The sequence below is a fragment of the Aotus nancymaae genome, unplaced genomic scaffold, assembly GCF_030222135.1.
Source record: "Aotus nancymaae isolate 86718 unplaced genomic scaffold, 86718_ANA_hifiasm-v0.15.2.pri h1tg000040l, whole genome shotgun sequence".
NCBI classification, from domain to species: domain Eukaryota; kingdom Metazoa; phylum Chordata; class Mammalia; order Primates; family Aotidae; genus Aotus; species Aotus nancymaae.
The window spans coordinates 26,225,858-26,235,855 of NW_026988454.1; positions in this window are offsets into that span (position 1 = coordinate 26,225,858).

Genomic DNA, 9,998 nt, shown 5'->3' on the forward strand with positions numbered 1-9,998 from the left:
TGCCTGGGATCATCTTCAAAATAAAGTGTCTGTGTCCAAATAAATCCTTGACTCCATTGGATTTGGTAGGGGAAGGATTAAAACTAAACAGAATATGAGAATGTCCATTCTAGCATGATTTGTAATAAATCAGCAAAAAGCCAGGAAAGTTGGACTTTTAAATTTTATTATAATTTATAGTATCTTAGCAAAATAAATCAAGAATTTATTTTTACATCTAGGATAACTGAGAATTTACATCAATTTAATACTCTCCAAATGAACATTTAGAGATATTAAATGTATATCTTTATAAATTAGATTTGGAATTAATTTATAATATTTCCTTATGTTAAGTCAATACTAAGATTATCACTTTTTAGTGTAAGTGTGGAACAACATTCAAATGACTGCCAAGTAATGGTAATAATTTCATGTTTGGAAATAAATACTGGTATCAAGTTATGAATAAATGGTCATGGTAATATTTATTCCCAGATAATTCCAACAAACCATGTAAAAATTATATATCATATTTCTTAGATGAATCAACAATTCAATTTTATTATACTCTGTATTCGTCTGTTCAAGCTGTAATAACAAAATACAATAGACTTGATAGCCTAAACACAGAAATGTATTTTCTCACAATTCTGGAACTGAAAGTCCAAAAGCAAGGTACCAGCAGGGTTGGTATGTGGTGAGGGTTTACCTCTTGGGTTGCAGATGATTGGGTGCCTCCTTGCTACATTTGCTACATGCTGTCTTGATCTTTTCTTTGTGCCCTCCTAGAGAGAGAGAGATAGAGAGAGAGAAAGAGAAAGGAGAAAGTTATTTTTTCTCTGGTGTTTCTTCTTATAAGGATAAGACATTATTTCTATTGGATTAGGGTCCCAATTTAATGTTCTCATTTAACCTTAATTATATCTTTAGAGGCCTCTTCTTTAATTACAGTCATATTGGCAGTTAGGGTTTTGATATATGAATCTGGGGGAAGGAATATAAATATTTAGTCTATACTATACTCACATTCTGTACTCAAGATTTTTATTAAAATAAGTTACAAGGAACCTATCACCCACTGATTACTAGGAGGCTTTGGGAACTATATGCAAGTAATTTTTAAATCTGGATCCTTCTAAGATTTTATTACAAACTCTATATACCTGGAATTTAAGATTTGGATGAAACTTTTCAGATTATCTACTATAAGCACTATGTACAAGAATTATTTCTATGTGTTTCCTGGGAAGGTGCCAAGATCATACTGTATTTCCAGGCACCCATAATATTTATTCTTATAATGTCTATACATTAGACGTAAATCTGCCATCTGGAAAATGCTGACCACATGTGCTCTCTGATTCCAAGTATCACTTTATTTATTTTCATGGTAACCTAGCTTCAGAACAACTCAAGTGCTTAAACTGAACCCTGTAATATGGATACTGCCTGCCAACTAACAGATACTTTTTCTGATTTCCTCACAAAAATTATTAGCACAATATAAAAACCCTGTCTCATTTTATGCCATACCAAACACATTCCCATTTCAAAATTGAAGCTGTTTGTTTTGCTGTTGTTTTAGTTGTTTTGGTAGGAGGAAGAAGAAGAAGAGAAAAATTATGGATATGAAGGCAATCTGGCTGCAACATCTGTCATCCTATTAATTGCCAGCATTGATGCAGTGAATCTGGCTGGCTAGGAGGGTGTCCCCTTCCTTTCTCACTGCTCCATGTGTGCTCCTCCCAAAGCTGTGTGCTAAGTAAAAGAGGATGACCATCGCTGATGGAGGAGGACCCATCTTCAATAAGGTTATATGAGTAGCTGGGCTCCCCTGCTAGAACCTCCAAACAAGCTCTCAAGAAGAGAAAAAATCAACCACATAATATTATTCTTCACCTCTCTTCTTTATTATTTAGTGATTTATTTTTGTTGCCATTGTTGAATAGTTGACATAGAATAAGTTTGGAGAAAAATAAATTAAATGGTAAGGACAATTCAGTGATTATCAAGTTGAACAGCTGTACATGAAATATCATCATTATTGGTATTACTTTATTACTTTTAGGGTTTGAATTCTTGTATAAAAGAGTAGTTCTTTCAGATATTGTTGCTGTATTATCATCTCTACCTTTGTAAGTTATTTTTTACTTCACAGGGACATAAAGACTAAAAATAATATATCCTGAGCTTCCTTACCATTGGCCTTCAGTTGCATCTAGCTGATACGAGAAAATTTCTTGACATTGCAGGAGAGCAGGAACCATTGATCTCATGCCATGACTGAGGATAAGTGGTGGGCTTTGACAAATGGCAGACATGAGTTTTTGCCCATTGATTTTGGAGATCTTCCTGAGAATCATCTTCTTAGGTGTGGTAGGCAACTAAAATAATTGTTAATGGCTTCCTGAGATTCCTTCATCTAAAAATATCTTGAAAGCAGCTTTTCTGTCATTTTGCCACTTCTCAGCAGTTGTGTTGGCCACTAGTTCTATGTCTTAAACCACTTGAAAAGTAAAATACTTACAGTGCCTTCAGTTTTAATGTTTAAACTCTTATCTATTCAGTAGTGGATATTTTTCACTCCCTTCTAGTAAATATCTGGTTTACTAATGGATTTTATGGTTATGTGAGAAAAATCCCAGAATTTAAAAAAAAAAAAAATCAGTTCTATTCAATTAACCACATACCTCCATCACACCCAAAGCTCTTGTTGTTTTTCATTGTTTCAAATTGCTTTTTGTAGTTTCAAAACTCTATGCTGAGAGTTTTTACCTTTTACAGTGATATAAATTGAGAAAATATGTCAAAAAATAAAATTAATATAATTTCAATACATTTATTTTATATTGTTTTATTTAGTATTAGACTTGATTTTTATGATGAAGATCAATGAAAGTTACCAAAATTTGGAAAAATAAAATTGAGATCAAAAACGTTAAAGGGAAATCTTTACACAAATTTAAAGGAGTTTAATGAAGCAGAGATTTATTTGGGAATCCAGTAGTTCTCAAGAGCCAATAGAGAGGTTCGGAGATGTCAGCTATGCAAAGTAGGTAGGCAGTACATAGGGACAGAAAATGAAAATGAGGTACTTCTAGAAACTGGTTGATTACAGCTTAGCATTTAACTTATTTGAACATAGTCTGATCAACTATTACCCTGTGATTGGCTGAAGCTAGTCTTCTGTGATTGACTGAGATGTAGAAATTTGTTACAATATATAGTCCTAAATTAGGCTTTCAGTTTGTTAAGCTGTAGTTTGTCACGTAGGGATCTGCAGTACTGAGACAGCCTAAAGCCAAATTTAATTTAATTAAACAATCATTCCCTCAATCTTAATCTTGGCAAAGGAAATACTAAAATAAGATGGGCCATTGAGGACTCTTTGAGCCTTCCAAGTAAAATGGCAAATTTCAAGTGTCACCACGTTACTAGAGGAACTACAGAGGTTAGTGTTCTGATCAAAGACAATTGCCATTCCATGAACAGTTATCTGGTTGAGGCTACCTCTAAGGAGGGCAAATATTTAATAAATGACACAAAGAGCTGGCTGCATATGGTGGCTCACATATATAATGCCAGAATTTTGGGAGACTGAGAAAGAATGATCGCTTGAAGCCAAGAGTGTTAGATCAGCCTGGGCAACATAGTGAGACCCTTTCTCTACAAAAGATAAAAATAAATGAAAACAAACTTAAATAAGTAAATAAATAAGAGCTCCCAGTTTTTGCCTAAATAACCCAGGCTTAAAATGTTAAGTATTATTTTTTCATTGGAAAAGAAATATTTTAAGATTTTACTTTATTCTTGCTGAATTGTTAACATTGCTGAGCTGGTTTCACCTAAATTATGGTAAACATTAATCAGAGAGCCTAAACTCTGAAGTAAGTAGGTTAACTATTTTTCCAGAACTCACTAGCTCCAAGTCCTAGAAAACTCCCAAGGGCAAGTTTCACATTTCTGGCCTCATTTTAAAACTGAAATCATTTTGGTTAAAGTTCTAAAGAGTTTAAAGAGAAGGATCCAAAATTTCAATTGCTTCTCTGAAACCTTGGAATCCTGCCTGTTAATAATCTCCATGCTCTTTGCTTAGAATTTACCCACAGAATTAACTGACAGGAAACTGCCCATCACCCTCCACCCTCCCAGTAAGACTGTGCCAAAACACTCATCAGAAACCAAAATGACAAAAATAGATCCAATTGACGACTGTGCAGTGACTAAGAAACGGATGTACTGATTTAAGCTATCTTTATTATCTTTTTCCTTGTTTTGATGGTAAAAAGAAAGAGAAAGCTACGTAATAGCATCTGGGCAAAACAGCTTGTACACCAAGTTCTGCCCTATGTAATTTAAAATATTTGAGTTCTTATAACATCCTTGAAAAGCATGGCTTTTAATACAAACACCACATGCATACAGTAGAGATCATCTAACTATAGTCATGCTTCTGGGCAGAGCTTGCAGCAATAGCAAAAATAATAAAAGAAAATTCTCTTTGTACAGCTGAATGGCTGCACTAGAATTTTCAGTATTCAGATGTAATTAGAAAACAGCTGTGAAGGAAAATCAATTGTTCCTGGTAGTCAATGGCTAATTTTCCACAATCAAAATAAAGAATGCAATATGACATGTTTGTAATGAGCAAGTAATTGTTTCTCTTTTGTTTATTGTTTTAACATTTTTCCTTTTATTTGTGGGAGCTGTCAGTTGCTTGCTTTAGGACAACTTCTCCCAGTCTTTGCTTCTCCCATCCATATTTAAACACTAGCAACTGCCAAAGAGGGTATGCAGTCCAGCTCAGTTTATTCACAATTGCCTTGCTTGTGATGGTGATTTGTGGACTTGCAAGGAAATGTTGTCCTTGCTTTTATGAATTCACAATAAAGCTTCCATAAACGGAATGATTATTAAACAACTAGCATTTATTCATGGGATTTAACTTTGATTCATTCTGCAAAGGTCTTATGTGTCAAAAAGATGCAGTTCCCAGAATTCATTGACCTGCTGCTCCAAGTGTGTCTGCATTGCAAAACAAAACAAAACCGAAACGACCACACGACCCTGTTTTTATACCCTTCTATTATTAGCATAGACTGGAAGGTATTTGTGTAGCAGATGGATAGAAAAGTAAACCTCTATGGTGCACACTTGGAATTTAGATGGATGGAAAATTAACTTAAATGCTAGAATAGGCCAATGAGAGTAAAATTGTTTTATCATGCAAAACAGTCTGGTTGAGAAACACCCAGAGTATTAACACTCCTATGCTGCTTTCAGCTGATATAAAAAGAAAAAAAATGCTTATATTATTTAGTGAAATTAACCGCTATATTATTCTTTTTCTACACTTATATTTTTCTGGAACATTCATTGAAAGCTAATATAATGGCAGTTTCAAAGAATGAAATAAATAGTAAATAAGGACTGAATCTCAATCACTGTGTGACCTTAGAACCATGTCTTAGTCTTAGTTTATCTCTATTTCTTTGTAAGAAAAATGATAATTAATATGTGAATATGGGTTTTTCCTTCTCTAACATTATTACATAAAATATATTAATTAGTATATGAATATTTCCAAGTTTTAAAGTTCTGGAGGAAAGACATTTTCCACCTTAAAAAAATGCATGCTAAGCCACCCATAGCCACTAAGTTATAACTAGTTTCATCATATCCATTTACACCTTGAATGACAACTGATAGTACATTTGAATTTTTCTCAATCTTTTGTCTTCAGAGAGCCTGTTCCAGAATCTGTGCAGTGTTTATTATAAAAGGCATTGTGGGCTGAAGTAGGTGGTGATGAGAAGGGAATTCTATATTTTTGTGAAGCAGAGTGAACTATTGACTGAACTAAACTTTGAGCTTTGAAAACTGTTGGTCTAGTTCAATTATTATGGATAACAAATGTGTGGATTTTTTTTTAAGGGTTAAGGTGTCATGCAGCTTTTGTTATAAAATTTTAGGAGGCACTCTCCTCTGTGATTCTTTATCTGTCTATACACTTTTCTTCATAGTTTTAGGTAGAATACCAATAATTTAATATTCATATTTCCTCCTAATAAACCTCATACTTTCATACTTCATTACCTCTGCTTTTTCTTACCCTCAGCACAGAGTGTCTCTCTTTTCCATTTCCCAGTCTTTGGAAAAGCACCACAGGCAAGGTCAAGAGACATTTGCTTGTTTGATTTTTAATTTGTGTTGTTTGCTTTTGAGATCACAATGTTACAAATACTGTTGTAGATGTTGTGCAAGAAAGCCAATGGAAATTTGACTGGAAGATGAAATGTTAAAAGATGGATGACACTTTTCTTATCCCATGACAATAGGAAGAGATAATGTAATTAAAAGGTAGTTAGATAGTATAATTAAAATATATAGTATAAGACCTGACAACCAAATGAAATGAAGGAGGAGGACAGAAGACAAAAAAACAGTGGAGTTCTGTAAATTCTCCTAAAAGCACAAACATATGGGTGATGCGTGTCAAATACAGATTGCCTTTCAGAAATTTGAAAATTGTGGTACAACACAGAAGGAATGTACAGAAGTCTCTTAGAGTTGAGTCAGTTCATGGCAATCTGAAAAGGAGGTGAACGTCAAACTCTTGCTGCTGAGATTCCGAGATTTCTCCTCTTCCTTGCTCTTCTCAGGAGTTAATTCTTTAGCTCTTTCTTTGAATTTATGGTCAACCCAAAAACTTTTTCAAGAAGTCTTCTTCTCACAAATTTTCCCTTTATTTTATTCACAATTGTTTTCTGGTGCATGGTATTCAAATAAGTTAAAGTAATAAATGAAGTAATAGAGAAGTTAGTAACTGAGTTTGGCTTGCAGGCAGCTGACCCTGAATAAAAGCGTGGTTGTGGGATCATTCAGCAGCTCATGATGAGACTACCATCTGAATAGTAATGTGAAAACCATGTTTGATAGTGGTAAAATATTCGGCAAAATCTTTATTTCAAATCCCCTAAGACTATATTCCCATTGGCAAAGTCTCTATGGAAAAGGTAGCTACTTCCATACACTAATTTTTATAGGATATAAGCAATGACAGAACCATGGAGAGAAATGTTTGTGTTGGATACATTGGAATATATAATATAAAGAAAAACCCAAATTTTGAAGTTATTGCATCAAATAATAAAATAAAATTTCATTTGGACTCCAAAAAGGGTTAAAAAAATACTCATTTTCTTCTTGCAATTGTAGTAACAGACATAAAATCCAAAATCAGATATTGATTCTAAATGCTACTGAAATATTGCAGAAGTTGACCTAGTACATGACTCGACAAAATTTGTTACACAAAAGTTAGAGTGTTAATTAAAATACACTATCAGTCAACCATATTGGGGATACCTTGGAATATGCAAACAATTTGGATAGGTCCCTCACCTTCAATGATCTCTGTTCTCCAACTGATAAAGTTTGTATTTTATCTTCTTTGCTCACAGAAGATGTAATTCTATAGTGGAAGGAGATAAAAACGTATCTCTGAAGTGGCATATCCAGGGCCACATCTCTTATTGATGCTTTCTTTGCTAGGTTAACAAAATCCAATTTCAACAAGGCCATAAAAACATAACATACGTAACTGACTTGGGAAGAAGAATTACATATATATGCAATTGTAGAAATTTGGTAATGAATGCCATCTAAAACCTTATAGATTTTGCCTAATCATGGTAAATATAATTTTCAAATAAGTTGAAGTATTTTTTTCTACATATCCACTCAGTGGATAATTATCTGTGTAGCTAAAATAATCTGTAATAAAGATTGATATAAACTATGTTACATATTTAACAATTTAAAATTCTCCATGTAATATAGGTAAGGAAGAGTAATGACAGTATCAAATAAGGATGTTGAATTAATTTTGTCTTCTACATATTCTACCTGGTCTATATCAAATTCCTGCATCAATACCCATATACTTCAGCTTCCTTCCTGTCATATTATTTAAAATGTCTCTGATGCTACTACCTAAGATCAAACCTTCTTTATTTACTCTAGATTTCCTCTCATCTAATTAAGGATATCGCACTTGTAATTCTCCTCTGCACTCCTTCATCACTGAGGGCTCCCGTGTACTGGACCATTTATAACACCTGTAAACATTTCCAATCTTAAAACAATAAAAATAAACTATGCCATATATACACAAATCAACCCTGATTCTTAGCTTCTGTTTATAGCTAGTGATCGAAAGTTTTGTCTTACTTAGTTTCTTTACTTCCTTTTCTCTCATTTTCTCTTGCACTCTCTCCAACTCAGGTTTTATTCCCACCACTCAGCAGAGATGATTTTTGTTCAAATCAGAAAGAGATCTATCTGCATTGCCAAATTTGAAACTTAATTCTCAGTCCTCATCCTAAAACCTAAAAGATGCATTTAAACCATTTTAGTGCTCACCTCTTTTTGAAATATGTCTCGCATAGGGCTTTAGGACATCACTCTTTCTTGATCTACCATGCCTTCTAATGCCTCTTTGCCTTTATTTCATCTAATCTTATTGAATGTGATTCTAGGAATGCCCTAAGCTGGATCCTAATCCATCCTCTCCTTCTGTACTTATTCTATAGCTGATTTTGTCTAGTCTTATGACTAATACCATACAAAAGTGTTGACTTCCAAATTTAAGTCTTGATTATCAGTATTTCTCCTGAAGTCTAGCCTAAAACACTTAATCTAGCAAAGACACTTAATGTTCACTTAGATACCTAGTGAATTTATTGATGTTACTATGTCCAAAATCAAACTCTATTTTCTTCCCCTAAATTTCCTCCAAATATTTTTTAAATTTAATATTCCCATTGCAATACAATATTCCAACATATCAATAAACCCTGTTTCTATAACACTTTCTTTATTGGTATACATTTGACTTTTCCCAGGTTGGAACTCTTAGGAATAGTGCTAGCATGAACATTTTTGCACGTCTTTGGTAAATATATATATTTTTTCCTAGGTATATATCTTGAAGTAAAATTACTGAGTATACTTAAAATCAGCTTTATTGATTAAGGCCCAAAATATTTCTCAAGTAGTGTACATAGCCACATGTCTATTAGCGGTGTATGAGATTCTCAGTTGGGGTATGTCCTGGCCAAAACTTGGTACTTTGTCTTTGTCTTTACAATTTTGCTATTAACAGTGATTAGTAGTATCAAGTTGTCATTTAATGTACATTTTCCTCATCACTATTGAAATTAGACATCTTTACACATCATTGGTCATATGGTACCTCCCTTTATTTTAAGTGCCTGTTCCAGATTTTGGCCCAATTTCTATAGGATTGCTAATTATTTTACAAGGGTTTTTTAAAAATACTCTGAAAATGAGTCCTTTAACAGAATTATATATTGCAAACATTTTCTTTTTGTATATTTCTCTTGTCACATTCTTAAAGGAGTAGATGTAGCCAAAATTATATTTTTTCTTATTGTTATTGACATTTGTGCCTTGATTAACAAATTTGTCTACTCTAAAGTCAAAATAAGATTCACTTGTATGTTTGTTTATTGTTTTAGCTTTTTCCAGATAGATCTACCATTTATTTAGAATTATAATTTTCTGTATCAGTTGAGAGTAAGGGTTAATATCAATTTATTTGTATGTGATTGAATTTAGGTTGGGCTTACAATGATTTAAGAAGAATGGAAATATTAATGCCATTAAATCTTCAATCCATGGACATTTTACTCCTTCTTTTCTTTAGGTTATATAATTTAGTTCAATAATATTTTGCAGTTTTAGTGTAGATATCCAGATATTGGTTCATCTTCATTAAATTCTTTGTTAGGTATTTACTAATCAATAAGACCTTTATAAATTGATTCATTTTTAAATTTTATTTGCTTTGCTTTCATTTATGCTATATTAATAACATGTAAATTATCCTGTGTAACATCCTGCTAAATTCACTTTTTTATTCTAATATTTATTAACTCCTAGGAATTTCTGTATTCACAACCATATCTGTGTGAAAATTGGTAGCATTTCTT